Source organism: Poecilia reticulata, linkage group LG18, assembly GCF_000633615.1.
Source record: "Poecilia reticulata strain Guanapo linkage group LG18, Guppy_female_1.0+MT, whole genome shotgun sequence".
In the NCBI taxonomy this organism is placed as follows: Eukaryota; Metazoa; Chordata; class Actinopteri; order Cyprinodontiformes; family Poeciliidae; genus Poecilia; species Poecilia reticulata.
Window position 1 is genome coordinate 1739213 of NC_024348.1, and position 6397 is coordinate 1745609.

Here is a 6397-nt window from a genome sequence, read left to right on the forward strand (position 1 = left end):
ATTTAAATCTTTTCAGAGTTATTTCAACAAGAAATTGAGTAATTTTAACACTTGAAAAAGTTACAACTACTCAAACTGTTGTTGAAATAACTGTGTAAGAGTTAAATTAATGCCAGTTCTGAAAGGGACCAAATAAACTCGGCATAGTGTTGATTTAACTCTGCAGAATTTATTGTGTGCTGTTGACATCTGTCACTATGTCAATCAGAATCAATTTTAAAACCAAACCCAATCCAGGTGCAATAAAGGGGAAATTAGTATTTGATCCTCTGTTGATTTTCATAACTTGCTCAATTACAAGCAAACCCACCTTCTCTAATGTTGATATTTTCTTTTTAGTATTAAGTTTGAAGTCAAGGTTTGATTAAATACTTTTTTTCACTCAAAGACATGCAACCCAAATGTTTTTCTTTTTTTTCCCTTTTATACAACACGTTTTTTCATAGCTTTTTGTCGATATTCTGGAACTGTCGGATTAAAAATGACAATTATCTGTTCGGAAGACAATTTTACTTTTCCAAATGGTACTTTTACTTTTTAAAATCAAATGGAAATGTTACAACTGTTTAAACATTTCAAATGTTTTAACGGACCAATGAAAATACACCTCTGAAGATGCTGACACCTCCCAATCTCTCAACAGAATCGCCACTTAGGTAGATCTGAAACTTTCTGTTAAACTCAATATGAACTACAAACATTTTTTAGTTAGTTTAAAAACACACACACACACACTCACACACACACACACACACACACACACACACACACGAACACACGCATGCACACACACACCCCCACACGCGAGCACACACGCACACACACACACACACACACACACACACACACACACATTTGGCCACGTTCCTACAATAATAATTTTTTGTGTGTTTGTTTGATTTTTTGTTTTGTTTTGTTTTTGTTTTTGTTTTTGTTTTGTTTTTTGCTAACAGTGATTTTGTTTAAAAAATAAAATAAAATAATTAAAAAAAACATTATTTTAGGAAGGTGGCGATGTTATTAAGCTTCATATCAGAAGCGGAGCAAAACGTTATTTTTCATCACCCTCTGCTGCCATCTGGTGGCTGAAGGTTGTAACTTTCTGCTAAGGTTTCCCAGCAGTTTCCTTTAACAGTAGCTCTCTAACCGCTCGTCATGACTGCAGCGGGTGCTACTGCTACTGTCACCCCTGGCTGTGGTTAAGCGCAAACAGCTTCACCTGCTACCAATGTTTGTTGCGGCTTCGGCTTGTATTTTCCGTGATTTCTACACCTAAACAAACCACCGTGGCGTTTTTTTCCAACTTGGCAGGAAATGGTTACATCAAACAAAAAAGACCAATCAGTGTGTCAAACAATGAACCCCAAAGGAATAGAATCTCTTCTACAAGCTGAATGCAGGGAAGAATTAAATGTACTCATAGTTCCCTGGCGATAAATCACAAGTTAAAAATATGATAAATGTGTTTGATTAACAGTACATTTTTATGCGGAAAAATAATTGGATGAAAACATTTGACTTAGTGATATTGTGAAGGCTCAGACTTAGCATTTCTGATTTAGATTAACTGGAGCAACGAATATCAGACAGATAAAAGCATAGTGTGTAAGACTGTGGGGTTGTGGGTCAAAATAATCAGTTGGTCATCAGTGCAGGAGCTCCACAGGGAACTGTACTCTCACCATTCATTTTCACTTTGTACAGTTCGTACTTCCAGTACAAGACAGTCCCATTAACAGCACAAACTCTCAGCTGATAGTGTAGTTATCAGGAGCATCAAAACAACATTAAAAACAGCAGGTGGCGTGCTTTGTTGCACAATGCGGAGACATTAATCTTTGAGTTAACACAAATCAGTTGATTGTAGTTTTCAGGAGAAACAGGAAAATGAAGAAATAGAGACATAAATGTGTCAGTGTTTACCGGTCGACAAAAAGAGACAGAGGGAGGTTTGTCCATTCAGGAATTGTGGCAAGATGTTGTATATCTTCTATACATTTATTGTGGAGAGTGAGACCTCTTCTGCTATCATCCATGAGGCTATAGCAGCATCAACCAGGGATTTAAAAGCTGTAATGCTGACCACTACAGGAGATCCTTCCTAACCACAACCTTCAGCAACAACTCTGAAGAAACTTGAATAGTTTGAGTTCAGCAACATTTAATTTCCCCTTTTGAATAATAAGAATTTTTTTTTTGAACTGAACTTAATGAATTGAAAATGAAAGCGACAGTGGAAGCAAACTCTATGCTCCTGATGTCTGAAAAACAACTTAATTTAACATTCTCATGACTGCAGAAAACGGAAAACATCTGATCCAAGTAACCAATGGCAAGTAGCTAGCAAGAATTCAGCTAGCAATAATCACATCCAGACTGGTGAAACATCTGTTTCACCAGCAGGGGGCGCAAAACACCAGTATTCTGAGTGCAGCCCTCTGGGTTTTTATTTCCAGCTTTAAAAGAAAAAGATTTTTCTTAATCTGCTGCCAATACAATATCAGATGAATAGTAATGTTGTGATTCTATGTCAGAAAATCGTTGTTGGGTTTAATAAATATAAACATTGACGGAGCACTTTAAAGTTTTTATAGCTCTGTGTGAAGCTGGTGGTAAACCTTTGTTCGGTTAACCACTCAGAGCCGATGACGCAGAAACACTGTCACACTTTCCTGGAGGTGACCTTCGTTTCTTTAGAACATGTCTGGAGGAAAGCTCTTCATTTTTAAATTAATCTGAAAACTGCAGGTTACACAACAATGCTTCTTAATTAAGATAAAGGTTTGTCTCTATGTTAGCTTTCAGTTACATTCATGACTAAAACCCTTTATACTTTTTCCACATTTTACAATTTTGCAACTAGAAACACAACAGAGTGTGAGATCTTGAAGTGGAAAAAAAATAATGTGGTTTCTAAAATTTTAACAGATAACAAAAATATGAGTAATTGTCTCTGTTCTGTGAAGGCCTCAGATTCTATAGATACAACAGTGACCAAGCATCCAGGAAAACTTTATCAGTCTCTGGTAAAGTGTCAGCAACAGTTAACCCTTTAAGTGTTAACATCACAAGATCTCTATTTCAAACAAAAATAAATGTACAAATGTTTACTCTCTTCTGGTTTTACACCCAAACTTGTGACTGAACACTATATAGTTCAGTCTTTTGGTCTTGCACTGATATTGGATAGTAAATTTGCATAATATGTTCCACCGATAAGGTCACAAACTAGCACAACTTGAAAAATCTTGGCTAAGAAAGATCTCTGTGATTCATTGTTACATTCATGACTCATACCATTTATACTTTTTCCACATTTTGCAACGAAAAAAAATTATGAAAAAAAAAAGTAAGTAAATGTTTTACATGACAAAAACGTGACATTTGTGTGCAAAACTGGTACGGAATGCAATACAGAGCACATTTTATATTTAATATTGCAATACCTTCATTAAAACATGTCTTAGCCAAACCAGCTAAAGGGTTGAACTGTTTTAATGATATTCTGTATTTCTGGCTTCCATACAAAATGCTAATTGAGGTTCAAAAGGAACATTGCACTTTGCCCTGGCCCTTCACCCACACGTACATAAACTTCTTGTAAACTTGTAGTTACTTTGTTTTATGTATTTGTCATTTTGTTTGTTGAAGCACTTGAAAGACACTTTATAAATTGTGTTTTTCCTTCTTGCTTCTTTCCTTCCTCCACAACCATTCATGTTTGGTTGACTGGATATTTTAACTTACACTTAGTTGTGTTTGAATGTTTTTGTCTGGTTTGTGTCTGTAGTTGACCTTTGCTTGGCTGGTAGCCAGTTCAGCTCAGGAAGAAACCCTGCCTCTCACCCAAAGACTGTTAGAGATACAGGCTCCAACATCCCTGTGACCTACAAGTCGGCTGACTGAATATATAAATAAATGGACCTATAGGCAGTTCAGTCCACGTCCTGTACTGGGCGAACATGAGGATCAGTAGACACTCGAGTCTTTGTTCGTTTCCCTTTTGCTTCTTTTGTCACAATTGCTTCTTGGTTTTCCTCTGTACGTTGTTGCGAAGACGCTTTATTTCCAGAAGCAGCTGAAAATAAAAAATAAAAAAACATAACATCAGTCAACTCCACAGCTAAGTATCCGTAAAGGATACTTTGAGAGAATGTAATCCAGTACCTGCTTTTTCTCTCTGGGCTTTAGTCCCTACGTAGTAGAGCCAAAAGAAGGCAGTGATGAGGGCGACGATGGGCAGAGACCTCAGGATGAAGGTGAACATTACCTCATGGGAATCATCTAAATACAATATACACACAAGTTATTGTCGTCAGTTCAGCTTCCATTTTTCGCTAAGTGATTGGCATGAACAAGTACTACTGTGATGATGGACTGAAAACTTTAACAAGACAAGTGGAAAATTAAGACGTCTGAAGGACGGGCTACATTAATGTTTTATCGTCTTTTCTGCTTGTGCACTAACTTGCACTCAGTGTCTCTTGTTAGACAGTTGATTCCCAATGAGAGGTCTCTCTCTCTCTCTCTCTCTCTCTCTCTCTCTCTCTCTCTCTCTCTCTCTCTCTCATTCTCTCTCTCTCTCTCTCTCTCACTCTCTCGCTCTCATGTCTGTCCTATTGTGTCTAACATTGGGGAATGCTGAGTGCTTTAATTGCGCGCTGCTCTTCATAAAAATAAGGAACATGACAGTCAATCCCCAAGTAGGAGAGGAACCCTTGCTCTGTATGTCAGAGAAAACTGCAACAATACCTTATACTAGTTATTCGTAGAGACAGATAACAATTCAATAAAAAGTATGTATGTATGTATGTATGTATGTATGTATGTATGTATGTATGTATGTATGTATGTATGTATGTATGTATGTATGTATGTATGTATGTATGTANTGTATGTATGTATGTATGTATGTATGTATGTATGTATGTATGTATGTATGTATGTATGTATGTATGTATGTATGTATGTATGTATGTATGTATGTGTATATATTTATGTGTCTGTGTTCCATCAGAACGCAGTTGCAAAAAGTGAATAAAGTGGGCCAACTTCACTGAAACACGCTGTTTGAGTTTTCACTGTGTCCGTAGATGAGAGCACTGAATATACGTATTTTGCCACCTGCTGAGTGGCGAGGAGACGCTGAGTGGGAACCGTATCTGATGGGAAACGCAAATCTTATTTAACAGTTTATCATGAGTAGTAGGCTATTTGTTAAAATTATTATTTACATAATCATAAAACATACATAACTCGTTTATTTACGCTCATTTTGAAGTATCGCAATTGAAAAGGCAACATTCGACATAAGTTTCTCACTTTCCGTTGAGGTGGCCTTCGGCTTTTCCGAAAAAGAGTGCTGTCTCCATTTTTCTGAAATGTACGGTCCATGTTAGTTTGAGACCTCTGCGTCGTATTTATTACTCATACTTGGCGTTCAACATCGGACAAAATGATGCTCTGCGTAGCCTGGCTGACTTGCTCCAAAATGGTATGGAAACTCACAATTATTATTATTATCTCTTTTTGTAAAATTTTTAAAGTTTGCTCACAATTCGCATGACCACATGGATGGAAACATGTCTCGGTTAGTCATTATATATTTCTTACAAATATTTGTAGCTCTCCAGTGAACTGAGGAAATGAAACATCTTTGTTGTGGTTCGCTGTTATGCGGGTTGTACAAAGTCTTGGTAGCTCAACATATTCAACAAAACATCTGATTTACCGTCAGCTGGTCGTTGGTTTTTTCTTTCTCCCGATTTCTCCCTGATTTTTTCCGTATCTGTAAAATAATCGTTGGTAGCACCACATGGTATCTCTACAACAAATTACACTATTGTTAGTTGCTAAAACATATCAGATATGTCACTTACCTTTAGCAATGTGATTAATTGGTCTGTCAGTTGTTTTCTCTTTCTGTATGACGGCCTTCTCTTTACCTTCTAAATAAGAATAAAGACAGAGTTTCTAGAACAAACATTCTCCCATATATTAGAAAACATCACATTAAATTGTCCATTGCTGTATTTCTATGAGCATCAGGTCTCTGGTGTTTTGTCACCTACTGTCTACAATGTGGATTTTACTGTTGTCATCTTCTTTGTCTTCATCTATCCTCTTCTTCTCTTCAAATTAAACAAATATGTTATTTTACGGGGTATAAATATCTTGGTGAATCTTGGTCAAAAGAGTTTTATTGGTTACCGTTTCTAGTCTGGTGGTCTGCGCTGTCAGCTGGGTTCTCTCTGGGTGTAACTCTGATGGTTGTACCATTTCCTTCAGTTTCTCTTAAAACTGGTATTTCCACACTAACCTTGCAGATGTATCTTCCTGAGTCGGTTTTTTTAATATTTTCCAATGTCAGATTCTCACATTTGTTTTTGTGCTCATT

At 36.7% G+C, this 6397-nt stretch overlaps 1 long non-coding RNA gene across 1 annotated transcript; it reads right to left on the reverse strand.

Moving 5' to 3' along the window:
- Positions 1 to 2065: 2065 nt before the first annotated feature.
- Positions 2066 to 5948, reverse strand: LOC103480188 (uncharacterized). The gene is made up of 3 exons (XR_536060.2): positions 5880 to 5948; positions 4168 to 4284; positions 2066 to 4078 (listed from the first exon to the last, which is right to left on the reverse strand). It is a non-coding gene; the product is annotated as an uncharacterized LOC103480188 (long non-coding RNA).
- Positions 5949 to 6397: the final 449 nt, after the last annotated feature.